The following is a 16,877-nucleotide window of genomic DNA, read 5'->3' as shown; positions in this document are numbered from 1 at the left end:
TAAGGGTAACTACTTTGAATGTATTTAGAAATAAATTTTAGATAAAATCCCTTTTAAACATTTTCATCATATTAAACTCGTATATGCATTCACCACTGGAAATTATTTTTTGCTTATGTCATATGTAACATACTTTAATACATTTAATTGTCACTCCTTTAAAATCAAATGTAGTACAGTGCTAGATTTGGAATTAGAGGAACTAGATTTGAATTCTGCCTTTACTGCTTAATACTTTTAACCTTGGACAAATCACCTGACCTCTGGCAACCTCAGATCTATAAAACATGGGGATTGAACTAGATTACCAGTAAAGCTCCTTCCAGTTTTAGAATCTATGACCTTCTCCATTCCCCCCACCCCACCACGGTGTTGCTTAACATTGAAATTATTATCTCTTTTGGAATTTGATATTTTTAAATGCTAGATAAATCCTATTACAATGAACAAATATGGTAGAGAATTAGAAGCTTTAATAAATGGAAGAATATGAGACAGGGGAACATGGGCCTGATTTCATAAGAGGCCAGGTTACCTTTTAAATGAATCTGATTCAAATTTTATGCCTCTGCACCAAGGAAAAGAAGACTTGATTTGAAAAAGAAGTGGTAAAGTACCTCAGCATTTGTGGACCTAATATAATTTCCTCCTGTAGAATCTTTGCATCTTCAGCATTTGCTTAATAAAATGCTTTATGGGGGTGGTTAGGTGACACAGTGGATAGAGCACTGGTAATGGAGTCAGGAGTACCTGAGTTCAAATTCAGCCTGAGACACTTAATAATTACCTAGCTGTGTGGCCTTGGGCAAGCCACTTAACGCCATTTGCCTTGCAAAAAATAAAAAATCCTTTATGTAGCAGACCTTCCAGCATAAGCCACACTCCTTATGTTGGTGTCCTCCATTCTATTGTCTTTTCAGATACATTTTTTAGTTATTTACTTATATTTTTACAAGACAATAGGATTAAGTGACTTGCCTAAGGTCACACAGCTGGGTAATTAATAAGTATCTGATGTCGGATTTGAACTCAAGTTGTCTTGACTTTAAGGCTGGTGATCTATTCACTGTTCCACCTAGCTGCCCCTTTTTTCAGCTACTTGTATAATCTGTTTATTATTATATCCATCTAAAGGAAGGGACTACTTTTGCTTTTTTTTTATCCCCAGTCTTTTGTAAAGTACCTGGCCAGAGAGTATGTATTTAATAAATGCTCATTGACTGTTAGAACCTTGGTTTTAGTGAACATTGCATTACTATATTCAATTGCATCTAGATCTTGCTTAACTAGTCTTTTATATGGATTCACTTTGTTATTACTTAATCATTATTAAGTAGTTTTGAGGAATAGTACTCTACAATATAATTTGAAAGCTGGCAATGCTATGCCCCTTTCATTGTAGTTTTTATGTCATTATTTACTTTGATATTTTAGACATTTATTTCTCCAAATGTTTCACTATTATTTTGTAGAATAATCCTTTGACAGCTTGCTAGGTATAAAATTAAATTTGTGAACAAATTAAAGTAGTAAATACATTTTATTATATTATTTTGTTCTGTGAATAATACATACTTTAAGTTCTCATTTATTCATATAATAAGTGTTTGAAGTTGTGCTTATATAAGTCCTTAACTTCTCTTGGTAATTATTTTGAATTGACCTCTATCATTTATATCTATTTTTTTGTTAATATCTTATCAAAATTCTGTTGATTTTTGTTGATTTATGGGTTCAAACCTAGCCTCAGACAATTACTTGCTGTGTGACCCTGCACAAGTTACTTAATCTTGTCTCAGTTCTTCCACTCTCAAATGAACACGAGAAGGAAATGACAAAACACTCCAGTATCATTTCTAAGGAAAACCCTAAAATGAGGTAACAAAGAATCTGATACAACAGAAATGATTGACAACAATAATTTTAGATACCAGTACATCCCATAAATGAGCAATTGTGTCAGTTAATTTCTTTATTAATCTCTTGAAATTTTCAAAGATAGTCTTCATGTAATCTGAATATAAGAATAATTTTCTCGTCTTTTTTCCATTCCCCTACTCCTCAAAGGATAGTGTTATTTGACTACATTCATAAAGTCCTGTTGTGATGCCCAATTGTGGTATGAAGATGACTTTGGGTTTGCTAAGGTTCTGTCAATTTCTACCAACTTGGAAAAGTTTCAGGTATGGTCCAAAATCATATCAGAATTTCTTTCTGAGGACAATCTAAGTGCAATTAGGCATATTGCCAATGAACTAGCTATTTAGTAATGAATTCATTGTCCCTAGAGAATCAAAAAAAATGCAATGGTTCAGTGTTCCATACATTCCTTTTATGGTTCTATAGTAATGGTGGCAAAAAGGGGGGGTAAAAGGTAATAAATATTTTAAAATTTTAGACTATCTCAATTTGACTTGTGGAACTCTAAATATAAGATTTTTGCCCAGTGTCTGAGAATACAGATGCCTGCTATAAATCTTAATGTTCTCATGTCAGAAAAAAAAAAACAAAGAAAATAGAAAGAAAAATGAAGAGAAAAAAACAGTTATAATTGTAGGAGGGGCAGAAAGGGGGACAAAGTCCATTCAGATTTTTGCCCTGGTAACATATAGGTTCTCATTTGCAATTTATAAGACAGTGAGTCAAAAAGATCTTTTAGATTTTGATGGAAACCTTTGTATATAAAAAAAAGTCAGAAAAATGGTAAGTACTTAAGAGTTTAGGAACTCATCCTCTACCTCTAAGTTGCCTTTGTACCTTTTTCAACCTATTGATATCATTGGTCTTCTTTGAGAATGAAGGCCAAACATCAACGATCTTCAATCTACTTATTTATTTGTCTATTGGCTGAATAAACATTTGAACACTGAGGAATACAAACCCTTAGGACAGTTTGTAAACTACTGTGTAGCCTGCAGTGTTGGACATTTGGAAAGTTTTTAAGATGTTCACCAAAAAATAATAGAGGAAATCCAGGTCCATACCACCAGCAGGTCCTGCATGTGCCTAGGCATTGTTGAGACATGGGAAAAATCCACAAACAACTTAATGTTGTGAATAACTTTGTGTTAACTTTATTGTCGAATATCCAGACTCTTATAACAAAAACTTAAACATGACAAGTCAGACCAAATCCAGCTGCATGGCATCCCTGGTTATCTTTATGATATTTATGTTTTGAAGTCTGTAAACTTCTTTATCAGAATTTTTCCCTTACACTTATAACTCAGCAGATGTCTAGATCAAGTTTCATTATTGAGCCAACCATTCCATTTAATGAACAAGAATACATGCTTTATCTCTGATAACCTTTGTTCCAGGTACATCTGCATTCCCACTCCACAGAAGCTGGTCTTCTACAGGTCCATACCAGAAAAGTCATTGAAGGAAAATTCTAAACCTGAGGGTATCTTCTTACTGGTGTGATCTTGATTTTCTATTTTTTAAAATGTTTTAATTTTTTTTTAATTTAAGGCAATGGGTTAAGTGACTTGCCCAAGGTCACACAGCTAGGCAATTATTAAGTGTCTGAGGCTGGATTTGCACTCAGGTCCTCCTGACTCCAGGGCTGGTGCTCTATCTACTGTGCCACCTAGCTGCCCCCTGATTTTCTTTTGCAGAAACATGGTACCTACCATATTTCCACATGTATAAGGTGCACTTAATTTTGTGGCTTAAAATTGGAAAAAAAATGTATTACATAAAGTCATCGAACTCTTTTATTCATCATAAAATTCATACAACTTCTCATCACTATGAAAACTCCCATCCATTACATTGCCCTCATCTGTGTTAGATAATGAATCACTGTCTTAGGAGAGGCTTTGGCTGCTCTATTTCCTGTGCTCTGGTCTGCGGTTGACCACAAGCACTCCCTGTAGAAGTCTGTTGCATGAACGCATGTTTAATCCATTGCATTTAATGAACCTGAAGCACCAATTGTGTCCTCCTTTGAAATCAGTCACTTCTTTTTCATCAGCAATTCTTCTGCCACATATTGAACATCTTTGTGGACAAAGGAATTCCAACTGCCCTTTGCTCTTCAATTCATATCTTCAATTCCCTCTTCAAATCAAGGCATTTTACTGACTTGCCTCTTATAGTCTTCTTCTGTCATGATCTTTTCAGTATGGTTTCTTCTTCCTGTAACCAGTCTCAAATTGTTTTCTCAGTTGGAGGAGGATCAAACTTATGTTCAGCAGCACGATTTCCATTCACTTTTGCAAACTGGATCACTTTTCACTTGAATTCAGGTCTGTACGAAAATCTTTTCTGAGTCATTTCTGGATAGAAGGTGGCAAAATGTAGTCTACTATACCAGTAACAATTGAGAGATAATGAGCACAAAGACAAGTTCAAAAAAGTGGGAAATGCAAGTAAAAAAATCTACAATCACTGTATAAGAAGCTCCCAGTTTTTAGACCCCAAATTTTTTTGAAAAAGGATTCATCTTCTACATGGGAAATACAATAATCCCAAGGACCTCCTGCCTGGAAGGAGGGGCACCATAGAGGCAAGACTGAGCGCATGGTAGCTAGAAATTTTCTGGTGGTCCTATGGCAAGGTTGCCTACTTTTTCTAAATGAGGTAAGCAAAAGAACTAGGAGGATAGGCAAAAGAACTGGGTGAAAGAACAGTCTAGGACATCAACTGATTCAAAAACAGTAGTCAGAAGAGATGAAGGCAAAGTAGCACCAAGAGAGTATCTAGAAGTGATTAGCAAAGAAAGTTATCCACAGACAATGGATTTGGAAGAAATATAACTAAGATTTGAAGGAGAGTCAAAATGTTTTATAGCTACTGGTTTTTATTATTATTTATTAGTAACTATTTCTACTAAGAACTGAACCTTGTTGATTATTATGGGGAGGCCATCAAGAGGGACTAACCACTATGACATAGGAATTGCAATTTCTATCAACCAAACAGTTCAAAACACCTCAAGCTCATAAGTTTTTAAAATATCAAATATCAAATAATTTTAAAAGATCATCAAAAAATAGATCACATAAAAGAGCACTTTAAAAAACTTATCTAATCTCAAAGAGTATCACCTTGAATACTCAAGTGAATTACTCTAGCCCAGGAAATTTTATATTGGTTCCTTGTTAGAAGCACTCATGTGAGCTTGGACTAGGAGCAATTTACCTATGGTATTTACACTTGGCTTTTTCTCTTTCACTTTATTGCTGCTTTCCTTTACTTCAGGAGGTATCATAGGTCTTCTTTACTATTTCTTTTCCTCTACTTTACTATTTGTCTCAAATCTTATCAATTTGAAATTCAGTAGTGAAGTCCTCTCACTTAGCACCTTATTCCCTAATACTTCTTTAGTAGTGTGCTTCTGAGTCTTGATGTTTAGAGAGAGATATTCCTCTTATTTATCTAACTGACTTTCCCAACCCCAGTCCTACCAAACTCACCCTCCATCTTCTTAAAAAGCAGCTAAATTTAGTTAAGCAAATTACACTAGCACCTTTCTCAAAGATCTCCAACAAGAAGTCGAGAGAGATACTAAGTTCTCCAAACATGTGATTCAGTGAAATATCCTACTGACAATAAACAGTATAAACTCTTGTGTAAAACCTTTCAGTAGAAGATTATTGGGGATTATGAGCACTATTGTCTCATAAAGCAAACTAAAGTAGTAGAGGAAAAAAGTTTTTGTATAAGGTTTTCTTTGATATTCAGTTAAGCAAGATCATCTCCAAAATATTTAAAGCTAGAAACTGCTAGCTAAAAAACTAGATGCAAAATAGAACAGATATATCATCAATAAAAACTTATTTTTCAAGGATGGATAGGTGGTACAGTGGATAAAGCACTGGCCCTGGAGTCAGGAGTACCTGGGTTCAAATCTGGCCTCAGACACTTAATAAATTACCTAGCTGTGTGGCCTTGGGTAAGCCACTTAACCCCATTTGCCTTGCAAAAACCTAAAAAATAACCCAAACTTATTTTTCTTCATTTGATATCAGTGGAACCACCCGATTAATCAATAATGTCTAAATCTCTGACAGGGTATATAAAAATGTGAAAATGTTACTTAAAAGACTATGAATAAATGTCACTATAGAATATAAAAGAGCAATTGGACCATACCAAATATATAGACACAGAATCCAGCTGAGAGGTAATAGTTTTCAAGGATTTGAAGGTTTAATTTCAAAATTACCTTAAAAATAAGAACTAACAAAAATTGGAGAGGAGATTATGAATTATATTTACTAAAAAGAAGGGTAGGGCAGAGAATTACATGTATTTTGAGGGTACTTTTTATTTTTTCATAAAAGGAAATGGGTAGCCTTTGCAATTCACAAAATTGAAAGGTACAAAAATTCAAGATCCCCCTGGGTTTACTATTTACCAATTTAAAAATTGACTCAGTGGAGAAAATGCAACTTAAAAAAGAGAAAAGTTTACTCCAACAAGGTGTTTCCAAAACAAGTGTAGAAATCACATAAAATAGATGATGTGACAAGAGAGATAATTCTGTCTAATTATGCTTTGATGAGAAGAGATTTAAGCTTTAAAAGATAACCTGGGTACAGCTAGGTGGTGCAGTGGATAGAGCACCGGCCCTGGAGTCAGGAGTACCTGAGTTCAAATCTGGCCTCAGACACTTAATAATTACCTAACTGTGTGGCCTTGGGCAACCCACTTAACCCCATTCCCTTGCAAAAAAAAAAATAAAATAAACAAAATGATACCCTGAAAGGTTTGAGCCAATTCAGATCCCACAACATATTCCAGAGAAACAATTTTAATGGATTCTATAGGAAACAATTACCAATAAAATGAAAAGGGAATGCAAGTTAGCAACTCCATACAGTCTAGAAATACATAGGAAGATGACAAAAGTCCTGTTGATTCTCTGAGTGGGGAAAATTCTAATAGATCTTGAAGATAGCTTGATCACAGGTTAAAAAGGATTCATAGCAAATGAGATTTTTGACCAGACTTATCAAAGTCATACAAGGGGATTGGAACTGGCCTTTGGTAGTTTACCTTTCAGAGATAGAGTTGAAAAGTTCCTGCAAAACTAGGGTTAGAAATTATCTCCTTTTTCACTGTCCAGGAATTACAGTGGGGAGCTAACCTTGTGTAAGTCCTCATTACTTGGGCTCTTCCAGGCAAAAAAGTAGTTTTTCCTCAGTGATCTAAGGAAAATCAACTTTCAATTTATCAGCCTTGCTAGGAGTATAAGAGAGAAAGAAAGATAGTAAAGAGGAATTTGTTTATAATGAGGCAGGGATCAAAGGATCATAAACCTAGAGCTGGGAGGAACCTCAGAGACAATCTAGCTGAATACACTCATTTTCAGATAGTGAAACTAAAGCCTAGAGAAGTTAAGTGACTTGCCCAAGTTTACAAGAGAATAAGTGGAATTCGAATCCATCACATTAGAACTTGTAAATTAGCAACATATATAATATATACCATATACTATATATATATATATGTATATATATATATATATATATATACATATACATGCAGCACAATTTTAAAGCTAATCTACATTATATTTCCCCTTCAATTTGTTACATTTAGAAATCAACAAAACAATATAACCAATTCTGATTCATAGGTCACTAATTTCCATAATATATATGTTCATACTGAAAAATTTAAATGTAACAATTTACTTTCTCCTGCAGATCCAAGTTGGCTCTGGCACACACCCCTGAACATAGATCTTCAGACACCAGAGAAAATTCCCTTTCCACAACTTTCACAGTAGAAGAGACTCATGGGTGGAGTAAGAGAGTCATGGAGCTTAATAGTACTAAGGAGGACAGGAGTGAAAGCATGGGTGTGTGTGGGAAGAATACAGTTTTAACCAACAAGCATTAGGGAAACATCATTGCTAGGGATATGCTAGAGGGGCATGTCAGCCATAGAAGACTTTTCTCCCATTAAGAGGGACTATTCAAAGAGTGTGAATCAGTCTCAAGGTCACAATTTTGTGGGATTATTTCCATTCACAGACCCCTCACATCTAGAAGTGTCTTATTTTATTTCATTATTGACCCAGAGACAAAGAGGAGAAATGATTGTTGAGGCAATTTAATGTCTACCAGAGGAGACTGGAAGGGCTTAGATCAATGCTTCAAGTTGTATGGGATCAGAAGCACGTGTTACAGCATTGGTGCTCCTTAACCAGAATAATTGGAAAACCCAGATCAGATAACAAAAAGAGTTGATTTACTATTCTCAGGAAGAAGGCACAACCACAACTGTAGTTATATCTCTAGGAGTGCAAAGTGCTGAGGTGTACAAACCTCTTTTATCCTAGTCCCTAACCCATTTCCAACACCCTAGTCTGCTACCTATTGGCTAGATAGCTGGGCTTACAATCTTTCTGTTAGTATCTCAGCACAAAATATTTTCAAGCTCTATTTGCATAATTATTCAGATTCAGTTTACCCTATCAAAGAGAGATAACTTATTTTACACTATCAGAAAGACAATTCTTCATCCTTCCATCTATGGGGATCAATTAGCACAGTGCTATAAAATCTTTGTTACCACCTGACCTTGGGGAAGTTGAAACTGCAACTCCTGCTGACTTGGCTTTGAGAAAAAGGAAGACTCATTTAAACTGTGAGTGAGGCTTCACTCAGTTATAGTCCCACTCGAAGTCTATTGAATAGGCATTGCCAAAGAGAGAAGCTGTTCATTTAATGCAGAATTAGAAAAAAGAAGGGGGGCAAATATAGGATCATTTCAAGAGATTTTGAAAAGTAGATAAATGACATATGTCATAATGAATGACATTTATTTTCCTAGTAAAGAATGAGGAAGGATACTCAGCTCAAAGTGTTGGAGAAAGTGGTGGTATAGAAAACTTGAGAAGGAAAGATTTGAAGCCTCCACTATACAATGTGATTGAATGAATTAATGAAGAATAATAGGATTGTTTTACTTCCATGAGGTGCAAGTTGAGAATAGAGAAAATAAAACTTTTACTGGAGCCAGTCATCCTGGTTAAGCAGTTTCCTTAATCTCTCTTTAGAAGATAATAAATAGGAGTGGAGGTAGTAGACTGGTGGGTATCATCTCATGTTCTAATTTGAAAAATGTTGATGAGAACAGCAGACATAAGATGTGAGGATAGAAGATGTAATGTTTCACTTGTTATTGGATCAAGATTGGGAAGGAAGGAAAGTGAATTTAGAGTAGTGGAGATTATTGAGTACTATTTTGGGTCTCACAATGAAGTATTACCCAGTGAAGACATGGGTTAGGAAGAATAAGACCTCAAAAGAGATGAAATTCTTGGGAGCAATTATAATATAAAAGAACTTCAGAATTCTTGGTCATGAAAGAGGAATATTTGTGGGTGACAGAAAGAATAAAGTCCCTGAGTGTGGTTGAAAAGTCAAGAAACATTTGTTAAGTATCTATGTATCAGACTCAGTGATACAAAAAAAAAAAGACAAGACAGTCCCTACAATCAGTGATCTAACAGTCAAACATATTACAGTATATAAGATAAATACGAGATAAATTGGAAATAATCTGTACAGAAAAGACACTAACATTATGGAGAAATCAGGAAATGTTTCTTATTAAATGTGAGATTTCAGCTGGTGTTAAACACTGGTTGGTTAAGGAGTTTGAGTGAAAAATCAATATTTATTTTGAACTTTCCTTGTATAAAAGCAGGAGTTGAATAAGAAAGCCTTGAATAACTGAATTCCTTGAGAAGGGAAAGAGAGAACAAACTTGATAAAGGAGAGAGAGGTCTTATAGATAAATACAACCAGGATTTGGATTGGGTGATAAATTCAGTTAGAGTGAATGTAGTTCTATTGAGAGATACTCTGAAATTTTACTTTTCAAAGTAACGTTTACCAGGGACCAAATTTCAGCTCAGTTTGAAAGAAAATGAATCCTCTTGGAGTAGTGAGCTCCTATTGCTGGGTGCCTTTTAGCATTTATCAGGAAGGCTGTAGAAAAGATTTGTGTTTTGTGTTGGGATTAGTTTATATGACTTCTACTGAACCTTCTAATTCTGCAATTGTATAATTCTGAGGTCACTAAAGACATATTTATTTCTAAATCCATTGTGCTTTTTTGGTCATTCTCCTCTGATCTCTCTCTGCAGCTGTGGCACTATTGACCATCATCTTTTTATTCCACTTTTCCTTAGCTTCCATTTAGTATAAAGAGCTAGATTTGGAGTCAGAGAACCTCATTTTAAATCTGGTTTAACCATTTGCTTCTATGTGACCCTTAGCAAGCCACTTTATTTCTCAAGGATTCAGTTTTGGAATAGATGGCTTCCAAGGGCCTTTCTGGTCCTAAAGCTATGATTTTGGGTTCCTTCTGTGGCTGGAGGATTGGCGCTGCCAATTTAAGATTGAGAGTTAGTGAAAGTGAAAGAAATTGCATATAAGCCTGGAGTTTTGAAACCCTCAGTATTTATTATGCCTGCCTGTAAAGTATACAGATTAAAACCTTTTCTCCTCCTAGAGTCAATAAGCTGCTTGAGGATATGTTAAATAGCAAAGGACCAGGTCAGGTATCTGAAGGAAAAGAAAGTGAAAAGGAAAATAACCAGGTGACCTGGTCGAGAGAGAAAGGAAAGTTATAAAGGTTATCTTAGTCCAGTCATATGGCATAGAGGTCCATGGTTCTCCAACAGACCTAAGCTGGGAGCATGTGGCACTAGTTTAGGAGAGAGAGAGAGAGAGAGAGAGAGAGAGAGTCATCCTTGCAGGGTGAAAGTAGAATGAAGAAAGTGAAGGCTTGTCATCTAAAGATTTAAATGTACTTAGTGGGCTGGATAAGAATGGGGAGTGGTCTAGTACCTGGCTCCAGATAGCCTCCAATAAGGCCAGCTCTGTGCCCATCTTTCTAGTCCCAAGGTGAGAGACCTCTAAGTTTAACATGTCATTTCCTGTGAAAGATTATTGTTTCATCATCATAAGCTTAACCTATCAATGACCAAGGTCAGGTAGACTGGGAACCAGAAGCTGGAGGAGGGGGAACAAGATGAATCTGTTCCCATCTTGGTGAATTTACATTTAACAATGAAGTCATTTTGAACAACATGGAGTGCCCAGAGAGGCACAGGCATTATTTTTCCTTCTATAAAATTTGTTTCTGATAACATCTCCAATGTATATGACTCCCTGCATCACTTCTGAGATCGTTCTGCTGGGTGAGATCTTTTTCATTCTCTTAAGATTCTCAATGTTGGTATTTTCTAAAATACTTTCTTTTTCCTTATTTTCTATGCTTTCTCCCTTGAAAATCTCATGTACTTCCATAGTTCATGTACAAAACCTTCAATCTTAATATCTTGAGCTCCAGAAAGGTCATATTTTCTACTTTATGCTAAGAATCAAAACTTGAATCTTCTTTTAATTCCTCAGATAAACTCAATGTAAATTATAAAGTTGTTGTTGAGTCATTTTTTTCATGTTTGAGTCTGACTCTGTGACCTCATTTGGGGTTTTCTTGGCAGAAAGATTGGAGTGGTTTGTCATTTTCTTTACCAGCTCATTTTACAGATGAGGGAACTGAGGCAAACAGGATTAAGTAACTTGCCTAGGGTCACACAGTTAATGACTGAGGTTTGTTTTGAACTCACACAGAATAGTTTTCCTTCCTCCAGACCTCTTCCAAAACTTTCAGTGGTTCCTCAATAATTAATGAATAAAATATCAGTTTCTCAACCTGATATTCAAACTTTTCAATCTGACTCCTTACTTTCCCAGACCAATTTCTCATTACCCTCCTTGATTCATTCTATGTTCTAACCATAACAGAATTCTTATCATTTTTCTAATCTTGTTCTGTTCCCTCTGTGACTTTGTTTTCTATGCTTTTCTGGATTTTTCCCCAGATTGTAATCTCCCAGATTGTGATGTATAGGAAGTTCAAGAGATGATTTCAGAGTAATTAATCATTTTATTATATTTAGCATGTTGTTAATAAAAGGATGCTCATTTGGCTCTCTCTCTCTCTTAGATCAAAGACCCCTCATGGAATTCAATGCTTATATGCCCTTGGAACAGTGGGTGATCCTAAGGGTGGAAATTAACTGTGATTGGTTAATTATTAATGAGAGAATGAATATTATAATGAGAGGTGGACCTATTCTAATGAGTATCTGGGGTATGTGACTGATCACTCAGTCTTGGTCAAAAACATCAATATTCATATCATCCCTTTAACAAAAGAGAGAATCCACATTTTTCTCAGACCTGAGTAAAACACAATGGACTGTAATTTATCAATTCAACTAACTTTACTTTTGAGTTGATCTGAATTCTCCCTCTCAGTGTTAACCTTGCACTTCAAAGGCTGCCTGAATAACCTACAGGGGCTGATTTCTGAAAGAGGAAGTAGAAAAGGGAAAAGAAACTTGGTCTGAATTCAATAATTAGTTATTAACTCATGAGAGAAATAATAATTTTATAAACATTTTATAGTAAACCTGTAAATAAGTATTCCAAGAAAAAAAGACAAAGATACATTAGTTTAGAGTTTTATTTTATATAAATATAAGACAGTAATGTTAATTAATGTCTGAGCATCCTCAGAGACATCTTTCTGGAATCATTGGTTCTCTTTTTAATTAATTCCTGTAAGTATTATTTCACTCTGATCAAAGAGAAATAGGGATAGTGATGGAGCTTTGATTTTATTGGTAGGGAACTTGAGGAGATGAGGAAACTTTTATCAATGAAAATATACACCGTATCTACAATTTGGAAAGTTCTCTACAACAATAATGTCAATACATGACATAGTGGATAGAACACAAGACCTGAAGTTAGGAAAACTCATCTTTCTGAATTCAAATCTGGTCTCAAATACTTACAAATTATCTGATCCTGATCCTGATCCTGATCTGTTTGCCTCAGTTCCTCATGTGTAAAATGAGCTGGAGAAGGAAATGGTAAACTATTGCTCTAGTATCTTTGCCAAGAAAAAGTCATAAAGAATCAAACATGACTGAAATGATTGAACAACAACAATCTGTAAACAAGGATCCCTATAGGTTGCATATATATTTTTTCCATTTTAAAAAAGTAATATTATCTATGTTTTGTTTTATTTTATTTTATTTATTTTGCCATATATTTCCCAATTACATTTTAATTTATTTCATGACGCACTCAGGAGTATGACTGGTTATATGCAGACCAAAGGCTACCTGTTTGAAACCTGTATTAGGATACTGAGAGATCAATTGATTTAACCAGGATGCCTTAGCCATTTTGTACCACTACTCTATGCTGTTTGAGATAAAGATATACTATTTTTAATTGGATTGAACAAAAGTTACATCTTTTTCTGGTTACCACAAAATTAAATCTAAATCTCAAGGAATCAAGATCTCTCTCTAAAAAGGGTTGTCTTCTATTCAGAGGACTCATTTTCTTTTATTGAGATCAAGGACATTGGAAAAAACATTCTCATAAATTTTCTATTTCTTAGAAATAGATATTAGTACTATATGCTTTCACAAAATGTAGGTTGGAGCTAGAGTTAGATTTTGAAGAGGTTTAAACATAAATAGATGAGTTTGCATCTTATCCTAGGGTTATTAGGGAACCAAGTCCCAAATAAGATTACACACACACACACACACACACACACACACACACACACAAACTTTTTTAAATAAGTGATAAAATGCCTAAACTGTCTATACCTTTTGACATAGAAAATCCACTATTAGGCTTGTAGGAAGAAATTCCCCACATAGATTAAAATATTTATAAGAGCACTTTTTATGATAGCAAAGATTTGGAAACAAATCAATAATCATAGATTGGGGAATGACAATAAAATATACTATATGCTATATGCTTCTCTGTATTCATCAGAAATGATGAATACAGAGAAGCAAGGAAGAGAAGTATTCATAAGGACCACAACAAAGTAAAAGGAAGGGATAACATGAAACAATGAAAAGTGAATGCTGCAAAATGACAAAGAAATAGCATGGTTATGAAGTAGAGATATGAGAAAATATATCCCTCCATGACTTTGCAGAGTTGGGAAAGGAGGTTTACAAGCGTGAACTTTCTCATGTATTGTCAAACTGTTTCAGTTTCAGTATAATTTTTTTTTTGCTGATTATTTTTTCTTTATATTTTAAAACTATTCTGTTATAAGGTATTGCTTCCTGAGAGGGAAACAAGGGAAATTTAGGTGATGTAAAGATAAAAAATATCTACCAATAAAATTTTATTTTAAGAAAACCTTAATTTCCTTAATATTCTAAACTAGATGTCAAAAATATCATGTCTTTGATGAAATGTAATTGGCTTATACCTATAGTGAACAAATCTCTTCCATCATAACCACCTCCAGAACTATTTGCTGAAATAAACTTCAGCCTACTCAGATGGGCATTCTTTTGTTTTCTCCATTTGTGATGCTGAAATTCCAGGATGAATTTTTTCAGATATGTCAAGAAATTGGACAAAATGAAGACAAGCATTCCTAAATGAAGTGATGAATGTAGCCATAGATGTTTTCTCCTTACCCAGTATTTGCTACCATGTGGTGGTGAGTTATTTTTTTCCTTCTAAGCAGATTGAATTGAATTTTTCCCCATGTGTCAGTGTCTATGATTGCTTTATTATGCAGTTTTATGCCACTCATGGCTTATCAGATTTTAAATTACCATATAAATCGCCATTGTTAGACAATATAGGAAACATCAGTTAAATGTATCTAATTTCATTTTCAAAGTTATCTAAGAAACAATCAACACTTTAGAATGAAAGTGCTACCCCTAAGCTTGAAAGTGAGAGACTAACAATATTATCCTGACTAATCATCATGAGCTATCAGAATCATAATACTTGCAAAAGAGAAAACACTGGTTTAATTAATTGTAGCACCTTCAGGGTGAGAGAATCCTGGTTAGGGGTGGGCAGAAAAGGAGCAGGATTCTTCCCAAGATATATTCTACAAATCACCCAAAGTTCATGCAAAGGGAAATTCAGTGTCCTATAAGTTACACTACTAGATCTACTTATAAAGTCTATTTTTATGGACAAAATAAAAAATAATCTTTTCTTTATAGTAGTGGATTTGAGGCTTCATATGGACATAAAACTCTCTCTACCAGTGCAGATTGAAATCTACTCTGAAACTTTTAGACTAACTTGTCCCAGTTAATTGAGAACAGAGTTTAAGTGAGATGCTGGACGGTCATATAGACAGACCCAATTGAGACATGGAACTTTAATCCAAGTCTTTCTGACTGCCAGAAAGACTACAGACAGTACTTGCTTTACCTAAATGAATTGCTGCTCCATAGACCTCTACTTAAAGGGATTTTCCCATATTGTCTATTTGCAGTGGACATGGGGAAAGAAAATAAGGAAGAAGGCAGAAAGAAGCCCTCTAGTCCTTGGAGGGTGGGGACCTGCTATTTAGTTTAAGTACACTAGGTAACTGAGGACAGAGAAGTGAGAGCAAGAAGAACTATAACGTGTGGGGCCAGTCACCTTGGCACTTGGCTAGAACCAAAAGGAGGGGAGGGGAGACATATTGGGATAAACTTGGATACAGACGAGAAGACCAGAACAGACAAGGGCTAGATACAGACTTGTGATATCCTGACGTGAACAGATGGAAGATAGATTCACCAGGGAAACACACATTGGTGGGCAGAGCAGAACAAAGAAAGAGTCTCAATCTAAATTCCTAGCTATCCATGATGATAGTATACTCTCCACTTCTGCTTTTGATTGGAGGTGCTTGCTTTTTTTTTTTTACTTTTTTCTTGGGGGAGGGGGTGAGGAAGCTGCAGAATGGCTAGCCAAAGGTTGTGGAGGGAAGAAGAGGCATAGGGGAGGTAATATAGTATTGAGTTGTAATGTAAAATATTTTTTGTTTTTAGAATGAGGATTTCTTTCAGAATTTTCTAAGTAAAATCAAATTTACATAGAGAAGTGTCTGTATTTCTCTCTGACATCACACCTATGGTCTTAATATTTATTTTCCATTGGTTCATAATGTTTTAAAACAAATAAATTACAGTATTGTTATAGATAAATGTATTTAAGAGCAAATGAAAATGCAGGCAGTATAAGTAACAGACTCAGTTATTCATTTGGAAGCAAGATCCTTTTACATATTTTAAAGATGTATGAGTAAATGACCGTGATATATTCCTTAAAGAGAAATATGGTTTTGTATAAATAATAATAACAAAATGGAAGAGATGAAGGAGGGTAGGAATATTCATATTTCCTTTAATTTTTTCTTGATTATTCCTAATGAATTTAGAGAATTTAAAGTTTTCCAAAATCTAAATTAGGTCTTACACTTAACTCAGGTATTGGGACATTCATTCTCTTTATTGTCCTAGAAAATCTGAACTATCTTCATTTGCCTTGCGATTTGGTTATAACTAATACATGGCAACAAATTTATTATTGATCAACAAAGGTCACATATATGCTAAATGTTTAAACATCATTCATTTATAATAGAGTAATAGTAAAAATAAAGATATTCAAGAAAGAAAGAATCAAAAAGGATGTTTCTATTTTGAAGACATAAATTTCTAGAGGATGGAGTCCCTATAGTACATTATGTTATGTATTTCAGTAAAGAAGTTATAATCTCATGAGAAGTAGCCTGATGTAATATTGAGTAGTTAAGCAGACCTGGGTTATAGTCTTACTTCTGATATATAATAACCATATGATCTTCAGTAAAGAGCTTTCCCCCCTATGCTTCAGACTATAACTTCTAGATTAGTTATCAAGATATTGGTACAAATCACTGGAAGGAGTTTTTGAATCAGCAGTTCCCTTCATCAATGAAGTGCAATACATAAACAAACAAGAAATCTCACAAGTTCAATTCCATTTTTATAAAGTTAA

At 34.6% G+C, this 16,877-nt stretch overlaps 2 long non-coding RNA genes across 6 annotated transcripts in view; one reads left to right on the top strand and one right to left on the bottom strand.

The window, feature by feature from the left end:
- LOC141491388 (uncharacterized) overlaps window positions 1–10,904 on the bottom strand; it is a 91,605-nt gene extending 80,701 nt beyond the window's left edge. For 2 of the 3 annotated variants that reach the window (XR_012469590.1, XR_012469591.1), the window contains exon 1: window positions 10,821–10,904. This is a non-coding gene — a long non-coding RNA (uncharacterized LOC141491388). The remainder of the gene's footprint in view (window positions 1–10,820) is intronic. The other variant, XR_012469592.1, reaches the window with a different exon arrangement.
- Window positions 10,905–10,993: 89 nt separating this feature from the next.
- The window catches only part of LOC141491997 (uncharacterized), a 217,995-nt gene continuing 212,111 nt past the window's right edge, over window positions 10,994–16,877 (top strand). For all 3 annotated transcript variants that reach the window (XR_012469830.1, XR_012469831.1, XR_012469832.1), the window contains exons 1-2: window positions 10,994–11,173; window positions 14,438–14,541. This is a non-coding gene — a long non-coding RNA (uncharacterized LOC141491997). The remainder of the gene's footprint in view (window positions 11,174–14,437; window positions 14,542–16,877) is intronic.

This window comes from Macrotis lagotis, chromosome 6 (assembly GCF_037893015.1).
Source record: "Macrotis lagotis isolate mMagLag1 chromosome 6, bilby.v1.9.chrom.fasta, whole genome shotgun sequence".
Classification (NCBI taxonomy): Eukaryota; Metazoa; Chordata; class Mammalia; order Peramelemorphia; family Peramelidae; genus Macrotis; species Macrotis lagotis.
Note: the sequence above shows the minus strand (reverse complement) of the source record. Positions and strands in the feature narration are given on the sequence as shown.